Genomic DNA, 15,515 nt, shown 5'->3' with positions numbered 1-15,515 from the left:
CATGCAGGGCAGGCAAAGCATCTACCTTACTCCTTGTGAGCACCAAGGGGTGCTCACTGCAAGAGGGCCTGGATCCAGGGGAGTCAGGGTCCAGGGGTCCCCAACACACGCAGACCCAGGGCAGGGGCTGAAACTTCTCAAGGCCCCAGTCGAGGGGCAGGGGCCTGGTTCTTACCTACCCAGTCCAGGAGGGGGGTGGGGGACCTGTTTTCTCTCCACAGAAGCTTTGGGGGAGGCTAATGCCCCCCACAGTATTTCCCCTTTCTCCCCTCCTTTCCCTCCTGCTATCAGACCCTGAGACTTGGCTTCTCTACCCTGGCAGAACGGGCCCTGGGAAGCAGCGCCCCATGGGGGCTCTCAAGAGGTGAGCCGGATGGTCTCCTGACTCTCAGTTCAGCTCTGCTCTGGCCCATCTGTACTCTCACGCCTGCCTTCCTGTTCACTCTCTGCCCTCTTTGCCCCCCAGACAGAAGGGCTGAAGGCCTGTGCAGGGTGGGGAGGGCTCAGTTCTCTCTGCCGGGCTCCAGGCCTACCTGGGACACTGACCCGTGCCCCTTCCAGAGAGATCCTGAGCATGGGCACAGCACGGGGACAGCCGCACGCTCTTCCCCACGCCTCTCATGGAGGAGCTCAGCTGCTCACCGCAGTGTACGCACTGTCCCCCCCAAAACACACCACACAGACACCTGCAGCTTCCACTGCTGGCAGCCTGGATCCCATCCCTCAGGGGAAGGGCCCGGGGGGCCGAGTCCTGCAGAGCTGACGGCGGGGTTGGGGGGCAGAGTTACTCAGAGCCCACGAGGAGCCGAGAAGGCACCTCACGCTTTCCAAAACACAAGCCCAGATTTGCAGAGCTCCGAGCAAGCGGAGGATGTGAGGGGAATGTCTCCCTGACAACGTGTGTGTCAGCCTCATGACTGATCCCCCCGCACAGAGCCTGCCCTGAACCAAACCCAGCTCAGCCTCATGACTGATCCCCCCGCACAGAGCCTGCCCTGAACCAAACCCAGCTCAGCCTCATGACTGATCCCCCCGCACAGAGCCTGCCCTGAGCCAAACCCAGCTCAGCCTCATGACTGATTCCCCCGCACAGAGCCTGCCCTGAACCAAACCCAGCTCAGCCTCATGACTGATTCCCCCGCACAGAGCCTGCCCTGAACCAAACCCAGCTCAGCCTCATGACTGATCCCCCCGCACAGAGCCTGCCCTGAACCAAACCCAGCTCAGCCTCATGACTGATCCCCCCGCACAGAGCCTGCCCTGAGCCAAACCCAGCTCAGCCTCATGACTGATTCCCCCGCACAGAGCCTGCCCTGAACCAAACCCAGCTCAGCCTCATGACTGATCCCCCCGCACAGAGCCTGCCCTGAACCAAACCCAGCTCAGCCTCATGACTGATCCCCCCGCACAGAGCCTGCCCTGAACCAAACCCAGCTCAGCCTCATGACTGATCCCCCCGCACAGAGCCTGCCCTGAGCCAAACCCAGCTCAGCCTCATGACTGATCCCCCCGCACAGAGCCTGCCCTGAGCCAAACCCAGCTCAGCCTCATGACTGATCCCCCCGCACAGAGCCTGCCCTGAGCCAAACCCAGCTCAGCCTCATGACTGATCCCCCCGCACAGAGCCTGCCCTGAGCCAAACCCAGCTCAGCCTCATGACTGATCCCCCCGCACAGAGCCTGCCCTGAGCCAAACCCAGCTCAGCCTCATGACTGATCCCCCCGCACAGAGCCTGCCCTGAACCAAACCCAGCAGCACCAGCGCCTGTCTGTGCAGGACTCCACCTCCGCTCCCAGCCTGGCTCCGGACTGCAGGCAGCTCGGGGCTCCCCCTCTAAGTAACACACTCCTGTAATCGTTGCTCCTGGGACAGTCCTGTGCAGCCAACAGGGATGCGCAGGGGGTGGGACTAGATGGCCTCCTGAGGTCCCTTCCAACCCTGATAGTCTATGATTCTATGATGAGCCGCAACTGAACTGCTCCTGCAAAGCCAGGCACTGATCTCAGACACTGGCTTGCGAGTGACCCTCAACAGCCTGGGAGACTGCAGTGTCTGATGCTGCAGCATGCTGAGTTCCCCCGGGTGTGCTCCAAGCCCCCCTGCTCCCAGGGATCTGTGCAGAACAGCCCACCACCCTGTGCACTCAGTTCTTAGCCACGGTGTACAGACTGGGAAGCTGAGGCCCAGCCAGCCTTGCTCCTGGCCCCAAAGGAGTTGGTATCACAACGAGGTGGAACTCAAGTGTTCCTGATTGCCACAGGACCATGCTGCTCCCCACACAGGTTTCCCAAATCAAACCGATTTTACCTTTCAGCACAAGACGTCCCCAGAGCCACAATGAAAGGGACAAGCAACATGCGGTGGCTCCAGGCCCCCTGAGGAGAATGTGCAAACCCTCCAGCCAGACGCTGTGCTTGGCCAGGCTGGGGAAGCAGCTCACACTCCTAGGGCCTTGTCCCACTTACCCAGGCCCCTGCAGCTTGCTGCCCCAGCTCATTCAGCTCATTCTGTACCAAATGACTGGAAGATAGTTAATGTGATGCCAATTTTTAAAAAGGGGTCCAGAGGTGATCCCAGCAATTACAAGCCTGACTTCAGTACTGGGCAAACTGGTTGAAACTATAATAAAGAACAAAATTGTCAGACACATACATGAACATAATTTGTTGGAGAAGAGTCAACATGGTTTTTGTAAATGGAAATCAAGCCTCACCAATCTACCAGAATTCTTTGAGGGGGTCAACAAGTATGTGGACATAGAGAATCCAGTGGATATAGTGTACTTAGATTTTCAGAAAGCCTTTGACAAGGTCCCTCACCAAAGGCTCTTAAGCAAGGCTACCAGGGAAGGTCCCCTTATGGATTGGTAACTGGTTAAAAGATAGGAAACAAAGGGTAGAAATAAATGGTCAGTTTTCAGAATGGAGAAAGGTAAATAGTGGTTTCCCCAGGGGTCTGTAGTGGGACCAATCCTATTCAACATATTCATAAATGATCTGGAAAAAGGAGTAAACAGTGAGTGGCAAAATATGCAGATGATACAAAACTACTCAAGATAGCTAAGTCCCAGGCAGACTGCGAAGAGCTACAAAAGGATCTCTCAAAACTGTGTGATTGGGCAAGAAAATGGCAGATGAAATTCAATGTTGATAAATGCAAAGTAATGCCCATTGGAAAACATAATCCCAACTATACATATACAACGATGGGGTCTAAATTAGCTGTTACCACTCAAGAAAGAGATCTGGGAGTCCTTGTGGAGAGTTCTCTAAAAACATCCACTCAATGTGCAGCAGCAGTCATAAAAGAGAACAGAACGTTGGGAATCATTAGGAAAGGGATAGATAATAAGAGAGAAAATATCATACTGCCTCTATATAAATCCATGGTACGCCCACATCTTGAATACTGCGTGCAGATCGGGTTGCCCCCATCTCAAAAAAGATATATTGGAATTGGAAAAGGTTCAGAAAAGGGCAACAAAAATGATTAGGGGTATGGAACGGCTGCCATCTGAGGAGAGATTAATATGACTGGGACTTTTCATCTTGGAAAAGAGATGACTAAGGGGGGATATGATAGAGGTCTATAAAATCATGACTGGTGTGGATAAAGTAAATAAGGAAGTGTTATTTACTCCTTCTCATAACACAATAAGTAGGGGTCACCCAATGAAATTAATAGGCAGCAGGTTTAAAACAAACAAAAGGAAGTATTTTTTCACACAGTTCAGTCAACCCATGGAACTCCTTGCCAGAGGATGTTGTGAAGGCCAAGACTATAACAGGGTTCAAAAAACTACTAGATAAGTTCATGGAGGATAGGTCCATCAATGGCTTTTAGCCAGGATGGGCAAGGATGGTGTCCCTAGCCTCTTGTTTGCCAGAAGCTGGGAATGGGCGACAGGGGATAGATCACTTAATGATTACCTGTTCTGTTCATTCCCTCTGGGGCACCTGGCACTGGCCACTGTTGGAAGACAGGATACTGGGCTAGATGGACCTTTGGTCTGACCCAGTATGGCCGTTCTGATGTTCTGTTCTCCCTGTGGGTTTCTGCGCAGCACTTCCCTTCTCAGAGCCACACAGGCCCTGGTGCCCCCGCTCGGCCTTTCTTTGTCACATCCCTCCATTTCCGCCCTTGCCCCGCTCCATCATGAGCTCCTGGCTAGAGGGATGTTGGGGCCTCTCAGGGTTCTGGGTCTGGTTCCCTGACATCTTCTCACCTGGCCCCCCAGCCCCTGCAGCAGGGTCTCCCGCCAGGTCCATACAGGGCAGCCAGCAAATGCTCTCTGAGTGCCTCCTGCCTCCATGTAAGTGACAATCTCAGTCCTGTACTCTCGCCTTTCTCCTGGGCTCAGGTTTGGTATGGTTCAATTCGGCCTCGCGTGGGCTTCCCATCTAGGCTCAGGGTGACTGTGTGTCCCTGGGGCCCTGGCTGCAGCAGGTCGCTGTGTTTATGCAGCATGCGGTGGGCTCTTAGGCGTCCGGTCCCCACACCTTGGAGGATGGGATTGGGAGGGCAGGGGAGGGGAGGCTGGCCTTTAGCGTGGGGACCCCCCGCCGTGCAAGCTCTCCTGCATTCCTGCCCTCCCCACTCCTCTCCTCATGTCAGCACTGGATGACGTTCTGCCATCACCAGATCCAGTCTGGAGGGGACTGCTCCACACCCCCTTGGGTCCAAGTGCCTTTGTCTGCAGCCTCACCCCGCCCAGGGGTGCTGTGTATGTGAAGCCAGCGCCTCAGGCCGGGGGGCTCACAAGGGGTGTAGGAGAGACCGGCGTGGCCACCGAAGGAGTCATGTTCCTTAGCAACCCATTTCCAGCAGGGAGTGTGGGAGCTGCTGATGCTGGAGTGCTCTGTGTGCTCTGCACAGACAGCCCCCAATTGTATTCAGCCTCCCAGCGTCTCATGAGCTACAAGTTTCACTGCAGAGGAAAGATGAAATCGCGGCTCAATTAACTCCTGCCTCCCTGGCATGGAACCAGCTGGCCAAGCCCTGCGGAGCAAACCGGCGGTTAGCCCCTGCCCCTGGTATGACAAAGGGCAGGGGGAGGACCCTGCACATCTTCAGTGATGCAGATCCTGGCGTGAAGGAAAGGGGGATCGCTGACATCATGTGCAATGTCTGCCATGCAGCTGGGAGCGGGCGTCCCCATGCATGCAGACAGACATGCTAGCTCTGCTGGGCCATGAACAATGCAAGATCTCAGTAGTGCCTGACCCGTGGGGGACATCCATGAGACAGGAACTCGGGTAACCCTCCTCCAGGCGAGTTGATGGGGGCCTCTTCCACTCCATTGCTCTGAAAGCTCATTAGTAGTCACTGCCCCTTTTTGGGGGCTCAGGGATGCCAGGCCTGGAAAACAGAGAGCTGTATGCGCTACCCCTGGGGCATCCTGAACAGCCTTTAGTCCTTTATTTGCACCTAGAAACAGGGAAGAGAGCAACGTGTCCGGCCCAATGTCACAAAGGGTTGTGTGGCTGGGACCCGGGTGCCATGCCCATTAACCAGGCAAAATTAGGAGATATTTTTAAATATAACAACTTGGGAGGTTCTGTTTCTTTGCTTTCGACTTTCAAAGCCCTTAGGGGGTCAGGTGTTTCCAGCCATGTGGGCTAGTGAGTTCCTTTGTTTTATGAAAGTCGAGAGTCTTCTGGAATCCCCTGACTCCAGGAGCTTGGGCTTTAAATGAAACCTCAGTGATTTAGTTGGGGATTGGTCCTGCTCTGGGCAGGGAGTTGGACTAGATGACCTCCAGAGGTCCCTTCCAACTCTGATATTCTATGATTCTAAATACTGTGAGGTTTGCAATAAAATTGCAAGTGTTGGCCATGCTGAGCTGTTTAGCTCAGGCCCATTGCTAGTGTGTAGCTGTTCCAAGAGCAAACACATAGAAATGCTTTCTCAGCCCACACACAGGCTGTCTCTCCAGTTGCTCTCTCCTTTGTGTGTGTTGTATTTTCTATTATTTATGGTAGAAAACAATATGATCAGTGCAGTATTGATCCCCTGTTCTGCTATTAATCCAGGGCTCCCTCCTGGGTCTCCGCCATCTGCTTGTTCCAACATTCTGAGGTCCATCCAGCGTGGCTTTGTCAGCCCAGGCTTGGATGCAGATAGAATTGCCCATGCTTCCCCCAGTGCTGGTGATGAAGTGGCAGTCGTACTCAGGGTCTCTCCCTTTGAAGACCTTCCTCACTGACTTCTCTGGGAGTGACCCATGCAGCCTCATGTCACCCGGGAGGAGCAGTGCGTGCCCCTGTGAGCACTGCTGGCCTTGCTTCAGGGAAAGCTGCTCAGTGAGTTACAGGAAGCAAAACTAACCAGAGCGTAGCCCCTGCCGAGGAGACTGGCCCCTGCCAAGGAGCGTAGGGAGTGGCTGGAGGTAGCAGCGGGCACTTGCCCAGTAAGGCTGGTGAGATTGTTCTCCCTGAGGTATGGTGCCTCCCGGAGCGCCCCCGTGGGCAGTGAGGCGCTGCATTGCCCCAGTACAGGCCAGAGCCTCCGAGGGAGGCAGTATGGCCTGGTGAGTAGAGCACCAGACGGGGACTCAGGAGAATGGGGCTTCGTGCCCTGCTCGGCCACTGCTCTGCTGGGTGACTTTTGGCAAGTCCCTGCCCTTGCTGTGCCTCCGTTTTCCCATCGGTAACATGGGGCTAATGACACTCACCTCTCTGTGTGGCGCTCTGATGAAGAGGGCGCTCTCAGAGCTTGGGATGAGATGCTAGAGCCGCTGACTGCCCGACTGCAGAGGCATTCCTGCAAAGTCCCAGCGCAGGCTGGGCCCCGGGCAGTGCGGAATGGCTCCTCCGCCCAGTCCCTGCACGGTTTGCGAAGAGCCGCAGCATAGACATGCCCTGTGTGAGCAGAGCTCCCCGAGCGTGGCCTGAGAAGAGCCCTCCATGCCCACAACCTCCTGTGCCAGGAGGAGCTGAAAGGCCAGATGAATGGGAACCAGTTGGCATGGGGGCTGGGCAAACAGGGAACCCAGTTTCTCTAGCCATGCCCCCTTCCCCAGCTGCACCCCTCTACAGGGCTGCAAGGGAGTTCCCCCCCGGGGAATCCAGCTGCTGGGGAACCCTTACTGCAGGACTTCTTTGGGCAGCGATGCTGTACAAGGGCAGGATGGAAACAGAGAGCCAGGCCATCGGCAGTACATAGGACCTGGTTCCCATTATTCACCTAACACTGAACATAACTCTGATGAACAGAGACCCAACCCTGCAAAGCGGAGCTAACGGTAGTCTCCCTCCTCAGATCACTGTGACTACACACAGGCATCTCTACTCAGCAATAATCTCCCCCACATTCTCGGCATCACTGGGGACACGCTGCTTTTCTCGTACAGTGTAGAGAATCAGCTCTTAATTTGCAGGGAATTTTGAACAGATTCAGCTCAATAAAGCAGTTAATGAATGCGGCTGTTATTTAAGGAATATTTGATTGACTTTTGTTAAGATTCATGTTCCCTTAGTAACTAAAAAAATATCTCTCTGTGAGGTAAGTCAATTGCTTAATAGGGACAGAATTCAGTTACAAAGGAAACCGATTGTTGTCAACATTCTGCGACACTGAAGGGATATTTTGGAGGAGTAGAAACATGAATTAAATGTTCAGTTGGAGAATGGAGAGTTATTGAAAAAAACTACCAAATTGGCTATACCAAGGTACGCTCAATGTGGCAAGCCATGGATGGACAGACAAACATGAACTGCAATGTTCACTCCGAGTTCTCTGCAGCCCTCCTACAGCTCTCTGCCCTGTCACCGCATCTCCCCGTGCCGTGGAGAGGGTCACAAGATCTGTAGGGCAATCCAGCTGAGCTGGGAACAAGCCCAGAACTGGGGCACTTGAGGAGCGGCCCAGTGCACTGGCAGGACCTCCCCAGCTCCCCCCCTCCCAACCACCACCAGACCTTCTCTCGCAGACAGGGTTTCCGTGAGGTCTGAGGAAGGAAGGCTGATGGCTCAGGCTAAACCCGCCTTCCTGCTCACAGCAGAGATTTGGGCCCAGCGGTGCCCACACAGGACAGTCCTGGGGTCAGGGGCCAAATAGAGCCACAGGGCAGCACACCTGAGCCCTCCCCACCTGACGATGGCCTGAGGCCATGCCCGGTGCCCCCAACACGCAACTCTCATGGGCTGCCCAGACACCTGTCCACCAAGCCACCCCCTGGGCACAGATAAGGGTGATAGGGGCTGTGCATGCAGGGGAATGCCTGCAGGTTTGTGGGGCGCTTTTCCTCATTCCTGGACCACACAGCTCACTGGGGGATCACGTGGGGGGGGGGCATTTTGGCAAAAGAGCAGGTTTCCCAGTCCTGCCACCCCCTCAGCCAGAGCTGACTGGAGGTTTGGCCCTGGGGCGACAGGGACAAACAGCCCAGGAGATCTCTGGGAGCAGCTTTTGGCCCAGTCTCTAGCCCCACACTCAGTGAACTCCACACTCAGGGCCTGATCCTGCAGGGGCTTTGGCTACGTGGAGGTCTATAGAGCAGAATCTCCCAGCCCACACACTAAGAGTCCCCAGCGGCTGGGTTTAGGTCTAGCTTCAAATTCCTTTCACCCTCATAGCTTTACTGATAAATCTTTGCAATTCACCAGCCATTGGGACCAGGAGCCAGTACATTTACATGGGCATGCATCAATAATGTCCAAAGTGGAATATGTCTGAATATGGAAAAGCAGCTCTAATAACAGTCACTAGCCAGAGCAACGTGCGTTACTCCTACCCTCACATTAACAATCCTCATTTGACAAGTTGCTGGAAACAAATGTCTCGGTGTTTCGAACCTCATGATTTACAGGGGAATCGTCACCCTGAAGAATATACATCCAAAATGCTTTACATCAACTGTCAAATGCAGCAAGATGATATGACATGGTTTGTGCTTTCCTTAGCTGGTTGTCTTAGACAACAGTTCCAGCCACATGCTGAATGGGGTCCTGGAGGCCAGCTAGAGAGACGCTGTAACCCACAGGAGATCTCAGCTGAACGAGTCTCTTGTATCCTGGCCATGGAGTGTTGTGAGGTTATTGCTCCTTGGGGAGATCTTTCTGAATCATCCTGTGTCTCTGATAGCTGGGATCATCCTGTGTCCAACTGACTGGTTAAAAATGACTGTTCTGTCCCCAAGAATAGCCATCCAGCGAAGCGATTTAATGCTAGGCATTGTCAAGGTGTTGGTGTTCAGAGTCAGGGCATGACCCTGCCGGCACCTCCTCTGCGTCAGCTGGAATTTAAGGGCACTCAATTCTCGCAGGTTCAGGCCCTGCGTGCCCATGGTTGTTAACATCTGGTCTCTTGTTGTATTGTGTCTCTCTACTGAGAGCCTCGGTGTGGTTGCAAATGTCACCGTCATAGGAAACAAACCCCTGCTCAGAACGCAGGGAAACACAGGCTCATGTCTAGCAGGCGAGTTCTTGGGGCAGAAAATGCTAAATAGAAAGGTGGAAAGGTTTGCTTCAAGCCGCAGCAGGCAAGCCCTCTCCCATGCACACCCCCAAAACTGAATCCACTTGCTCCGCCTCTCTGCCTGTGCAAGGTTCTCCTGCCCAAAGCTGCAGCTGGCTTGTGCGTTTCTGGGAACAAACGAATGAATCCCAGTGGGTTAGTGGGTGACTGCCAGTGTAAATAAGCCCCTGCCACGCCAGCATCACAGCAAATTAGGGGCATCAAAGTAGGGGCATTGCCAGCAGATCGAGGGACGTGATCGTTCCCCTCTATTCGACATTGGTGAGGCCTCATCTGGACTACTGTGTCCAGTTTTGGGCCCCACACTACAAGAAGGATGTGGAAAAATTGGAAAGAGTCCAGCGGAGGGCAACAAAAATGATTAGGGGACTGGAACACATGACTTATGGGGAGAGGCTGAGGGAACTGGGATTGTTTAGTCTGTGGAAGAGAAGAGTGATGGGGGATTTGATAGCTGCTTTCAACTACCTGAAAGGGGGTTCCAAAGAGGATGGATCTAGACTGTTCTCAGTGGTGGCAGATGACAGAACGAGGAGTAATGGTCTCAAGTTGCAGTGGGGGAGGTTTAGATTGGATATTAGGAAAAACTTTTTCACGACGAGGGTGGTGAAACACTGGAATGCGTTACCTAGGGAGGTGGTGGAATCTCCTTCCTTAGAAGTTTTTAAGGTCAGGCTTGACAAAGCCCTGGCTGGGATGATTTAGTTGGGGATTGGTCCTGCTTTTAAATACCTCCTGAGGTCCCTTCCAACCCTGATATTCTATGATTCTATGAAACTGAGAGAGTAATGGAAAACACACAGTATACGCCATAGCTGAGAGACAAATAGTTATTGAACTACATAGAAAGCTCTATTGCACCCCAATGGGCATTTCGTTCATTTCACTTTTGCAGTGAGGGCTCACTGCCACAAGATAGTCCTACACCCCAGGCCAGCCCTGCCCCAGCGGAGGGGAGGTGGCAATCACAGTTTGCAGGTGTAACCCTCCCTCTCATGCACAGTCCCACCTAGGGGGGAGGGGCTGGAGATGCCACCTTTTGGAGGAGGTTTAGTTGCTGCCTTTAGTAACAACTGCGTGTGGTTCCAGCTGGAGATGACCCTCTGCTTCACTCGCTGTCTGAACGCTGTCTAGTCTTACTCTGCACCAGGGCACAGTTGCCAGGGTTCACCCAGAGGTGCTGGCAGTTCAGTGGTGGGTGAGGTAAATGGCATCCCTAGTGGAAGTCCACTTTGCAAAGTATGCCCCCACATTTTTGCCTTCATGTCTGTGCTGTGGGTGCAGCCACAGTGCACGTGTCTCTGGTACCTGGTAGTGGGTGCCAATCAGCTCTGGGAGGCCCTGTGCTGCGTGGAGGGGCCCAATCCTTGGGCAGACGGCCATTTGGCCAAAGCAGAACTGACTACCCCTTCTCAGAGCACCTGACCAGTCGGGAAAGCCTCACTGCTCACCGGCTGGTGCCACCCTGGCCTGCATCAGGCATCCTCATTTACACCAGAGCCAAACCAGAGCTGCCTGGGGCAGGACGCTGCCACTCAGACCCACGGCATTTCACACTCACTTTGCACTAGTTCAAACACCAGCCCATGGTGCTGGCCAGGGGAGAATTGGACCCTGCCCCCAGCCCCCTGCTCTGAACACTCCTGCTCCCACCTCTGCCCCTGGACACTGTGCTCCGTGGCCTTCTCCACCCTGCTGCCAGCGCCAGCCTCTAGTGATCCTGCCTGGGCCTCCTCGGACCCCAGAGATCAAAGGTCACTTTGTGGGTCCCTGGCCCACAGACTGCCCCTCTCCCTGGGTCCCCTGTCCCCTCTGCTGCCTCCAGCCCCATCTGCCCGCAGCCCTTCTGGCCTCTCTGACACAGTGTCTCCTCCGAGTTTCCCTTTTGCCTGCGGCACACAAGGGCATGTCTAACCCATGGCAGGAGGGGGCAGGAGGCAGGGCGGGGGCGGGAGCGCTCTGCTGTGCTGCCATCATACGCGGTCTCTTGCGTCACTGGCTGCCTCTCTGAGCTCCAGGCGGGACTGGCCCAGAGAGGCCTGCAGTCCCTTGACAGCTGGCCCTCCCTGCTGGTTTCCTGGATGATGGTGCCGTGCCCCGTCTCACTCAGGACCAGGTGAGGCTTCTACCCAGGAGAGGAGGGAAAATCCCCTGGTCTGTGAGACCCCAGCTCGCACCGGCCAGGCAGCAGCCCACGCTCAGAAGTCAGCCCACATGGCCCCGGGTGCTGGCACCATCCTGTCGTCCCCATGCACACGGCTAGTGCCAGGGACATGCAGGCAGCAGCTCCTCGGCCCCAGCCCTAGACGCAGAGCTCTGCCCCGTTCTGCCCTGCAGGCTGCAGCTCTATGGGCATCCTCACAAGAGAACCCCCGAGCCCGCCCGACGCCCCCAGGCCTGACATCGCAAGGCAGGGACCCCTCGCAAGGAACTTCCCATGCTGCACCCTACCCTGAAACGCCGTCCCGCCCTCCCCTGCAAACACAGGTACCTGCCTGGCACTGGGGGGGCCAGCCCCTCAGGCCCAGCGACTCCCGGCTGCACCGCCTGCCATCTCGGGGGAAGGAGCCGAGTCTCTCCTGGAGAGGCAGAGCTCAGGGAGGCAGCTGCTCGTTGCTCGCTCTGGAGCAGGTTCCTATGGCGATGCAGAATCAATTACAGTAAAAGGTGGAGCGCGGCAGTCAGAGCCAAGACAACTCCTCATTGGCAGCCGGGTAACCCAGCCCGGCAGGGGCGTGCGGAGCTGCTGGGGCCAGCCTGGGCCTGGCCCTGCTCCGCGGGGCTGCTCGGCTCACTCTCCCGCCACTTGGGGGGCAGCTCACAAACGCTGCCAATGGGCCACTTCTTTGTCTGCGCCTCCCACTCGCCATAGGGCTGCGCCGTGCTCGTGGGCCACATGGGCACTGCCTTCTCCTCTCCCCTGTTTGCTGACCCCGTGCTCCTTGGGTGGGGACGGAGCCCAGTGCCCCAAGGGTCGGGCTCAGGGCTCTCATTCGTACAGCACAGAGGCAGCAACATGCCAAGCCCCATACGCACACTGCGCCCCCCCCCCCGCCCCCGGGGGGAGCTCCGTCTCCCCATCCTGCCCCGGAGGAGCCACTTGTCTGTCTGTCCGCCGTGTTGTGGGTGCTACTTTGCTGGTAACCACACCAGGCCCCCGCCCAGGCCACTGGGCAGCCCTCAGCCGGTGCGAGAGGGGAGAGTCAGCCGGAGCGGGCAGCAGGGTGTAGCAGCCAACCTGGCCAGGCTGACTGGGCTGTGTCTGCAGCATTGCCACCTTCAGGGCTCCATGTGCTCCTGTCCCCGTCCCCTCCCAGCCCAGGCCCCGGGGTCCCTGTGAGCTTCTGCTTCTGCTGCACCCCCGGCACAGCCCGGCTCCACCTCGGCAGGGCAGCCCATAGCTGCGTGTGCCCCTCGTTTCACAGGCTCCTGGGAGAGTCCAGCAGGCAGACACAAGGCCTGGGAAAGCTGCCTGGCCTCAGCAAACCCCTGAGGAGCTTGGTCCTTGAGCCTGGCACCAAACCCGAAAGCAAGGCAATCTGAGTGGACGTGACACCAGCTCTCCTGCATGCCCAGGGTGGGCGGCTGGGGGCTCCCTGCTTCCTACACTGCTGGTGTGAGCACCCCACGACACTGCCCTGAATCTGGGCCAAAGTCCGGGGGATTCAGAGCCAGGGCCCTGAGCCGGTCCTGGGGTTGGGGCTGATGTCTGAGCACAGTTCAGGACGGAGGTCTAGGGCTGGGTTAAGCTGCAGCCAGGGACAGGGGGATGGGAGAATGTATATCTGAAGGGTGTAAACCCCAGGGATGGAGGGGAGTGACTCTGGGGGACAGAAGGGATTGTACCTGGGAGCCAGGGGGACAAGTGAGGCAGGTTGTCAGCGAGACGGCTTGGCTGGGGCTGCATTTCTGGAGGGATGTGATGGGAGCTGGGCATTTTAAATTTAGCCTGAGCACAGCACTAGAAACAGACTGACAGGGTTGGGCTGCCCTGACCAGGGATTGGCCTGATGAACTGATCTCTACAGACCTGGAGGGGAAAAGCTCTGTGCCCTACTCCCCTGAGTCTGCCAGCCACACACCTGCCCAGTTCAGAGGGTGTCCTGCATGTTCTCGACCCAATTCCCAAACCAGGAGCTAGAGATTGCACAAAGAAGCAGGTTCACCAGCCCCAGCAGAAAGAGATGCAGCAAGCAATGCACGGCCTCAGAATACACCCAGTGCATTGCAGTGCTCACTAGGAAGGCTAGCACTTGCTGGGGCGGTGCAGACACCCGGCAGCGTCCCTGAGGACGGGCGAGCAGTCACAGGAACTGGAATGGCCTTTGTGCACATTTCACCCAGCCTTAGCATTCCGCCTGGCCTGCCTCTGTTGTTGCTTCTGTTGAGTAGCAGGATTTTGCATGTGCAGGGCCAGGGGTGCTGGCACAATGTGTAGAGTGGGGGTGCTGAGAGCCACTGAACCGAACTGGAAACCCTGTATGTGATGGAAACTACTCCAAGCCAGGAGGTGTGGCTGCACCCCCAGCACCCCTAGTTCCAGCACCTCTGTGCAGGGCCCTGGACAGCTTTAGGCATCCTGACCCACATGAGGGCACCGAGGGGAAGACCTCAGGTCTCCATGTGCTCACAGGACTTTTGTGAAGTGGATTATTAAGGGGCACATCTGAGCTGTCTAGCTTTGTGCTGGTGCTGCTGTGAAAACTCTGACATGCTCTGAACAAAGGACACTCTTGGTGTAAAGTTTATAACGGTTCCTTCTTGTTACTATTTTCATAGGGCGGAAGATGGCCCCCTTTGGGCGGCCCTGCCCATTCAGTGTTTTGGCATGACCAGTCCTTGCGACCTGGCGATGAGTGCTGAGTGACAGCTCGCCATCTGAACAGCAACTCAAGTGATCTCAAGTGAAATGGCCTTTCAGGACAAATAACCTTGGATGTCGACTTTTCATGTTGCTTTCTAAGTTGCCGTATGGAAGAAGAAGCCGAATATTTTTATTCAGTTTTAGAAAATTCCATTATAAAATATTCACCCTGAAAAAATTAATAATATAGATAAAACCAGCCTACTTTACAAATGTTCCAAGCGGTAAGGACAGCGTCAGGGCAGCATAATTACAACCGAAAGTATTTAAAGTCCTTGCACTGTTCAATACTCCTCAGCATGATGCCCATCCCACAATAAGGTGATTCATCATAAATATATGGAAATTTCTTGAAAGATCCATCTTATCTGTTAATTGAAATGATGTTCTTGAAAGGGACCCATGTAATATGTACTTGGGTTCATTAGTGCAGTCTGTGGTGACACACCAGGCGTGCTAATGGCTTCCTTACAAAATGAATAACAAGACCTTAATAATCATCTGCCTGGGGAGATATGAACAGCTGGATATGGCTTCAGGAATGCAGGAATGGCCAGACCTTGCCTATAGAATCATAGAATCTCAGGGTTCGAAGGGACCTCTGGAGGCCATCTAGTCCAACCCCCTCCTCAAAGCAGGACCAATCCCCAACGAAATCATCCCAGCCAGGGCTTTGTCAAGCCTGACCTTAAAAATATCTAAGGAAGGAGATTCCACCACCTCCCCAGGTAACGCATTCCAGTGTTTCACCACCCTCCTAGTGAAAAAGTTTTCCTAATATCCAACCTAAACCTCCCCCACTGCAACTTGAGAATATTACTCCTTGTTCTGTCATCTGCTACCATTGAGAACAGTCTAGATCCATCCTCTTTGGAACCCCCTTTCAGGTAGTTGAAAGCAGCTATCAAATCCCCCCTCATTCTTCTCTTCTGCAGACTAAACAATCCCAGTTCCCTCAGCCTCTCCTCATAAGTCATGTGTTCCAGTCCCCTAATCATTTTTGTTGCCCTCCACTGGACTCTTTCCAATTTTTTTACATCCTTCTTGTAGTGTGGGGCCCAAAACTGGACACAGTAGTCCAGATGAGGCCTCACCAATGTCGAATAGAGTGGAACGATCACGTCCCTCGATCTGCTGGCAATGCCCCTACATATACATCCCCAAATGCCATTGG

The 15,515-nt window shown here is 55.0% G+C and overlaps 1 protein-coding gene across 12 annotated transcripts in view; it reads right to left on the bottom strand.

Annotated features, from left to right (window-relative positions):
- The window catches only part of CTXN1 (cortexin 1), an 83,614-nt gene that overhangs the window by 12,784 nt on the left and 55,315 nt on the right, over positions 1 to 15,515 (bottom strand). For 2 of the 12 annotated variants that reach the window (XR_014709595.1, XR_014709596.1), the window contains exon 1: positions 11,969 to 12,223. The exons of 8 other annotated variants lie outside the window; for them this stretch is intronic. The gene's annotated coding sequence lies outside the window, so the exon portion shown is untranslated. Of the gene's footprint in view, positions 1 to 11,968; positions 12,224 to 15,515 lie in introns of those variants that run through there. 2 more of the 12 variants (XR_014709597.1, XM_084614316.1) reach the window with 2 other exon arrangements.

The sequence above is a fragment of the Lepidochelys olivacea genome (assembly GCF_965140295.1).
Source record: "Lepidochelys olivacea isolate rLepOli2 genome assembly, chromosome: 25".
NCBI lineage: Eukaryota > Metazoa > Chordata > Testudines > Cheloniidae > Lepidochelys > Lepidochelys olivacea.
This window is presented reverse-complemented; position numbering and strand designations above follow the sequence as displayed.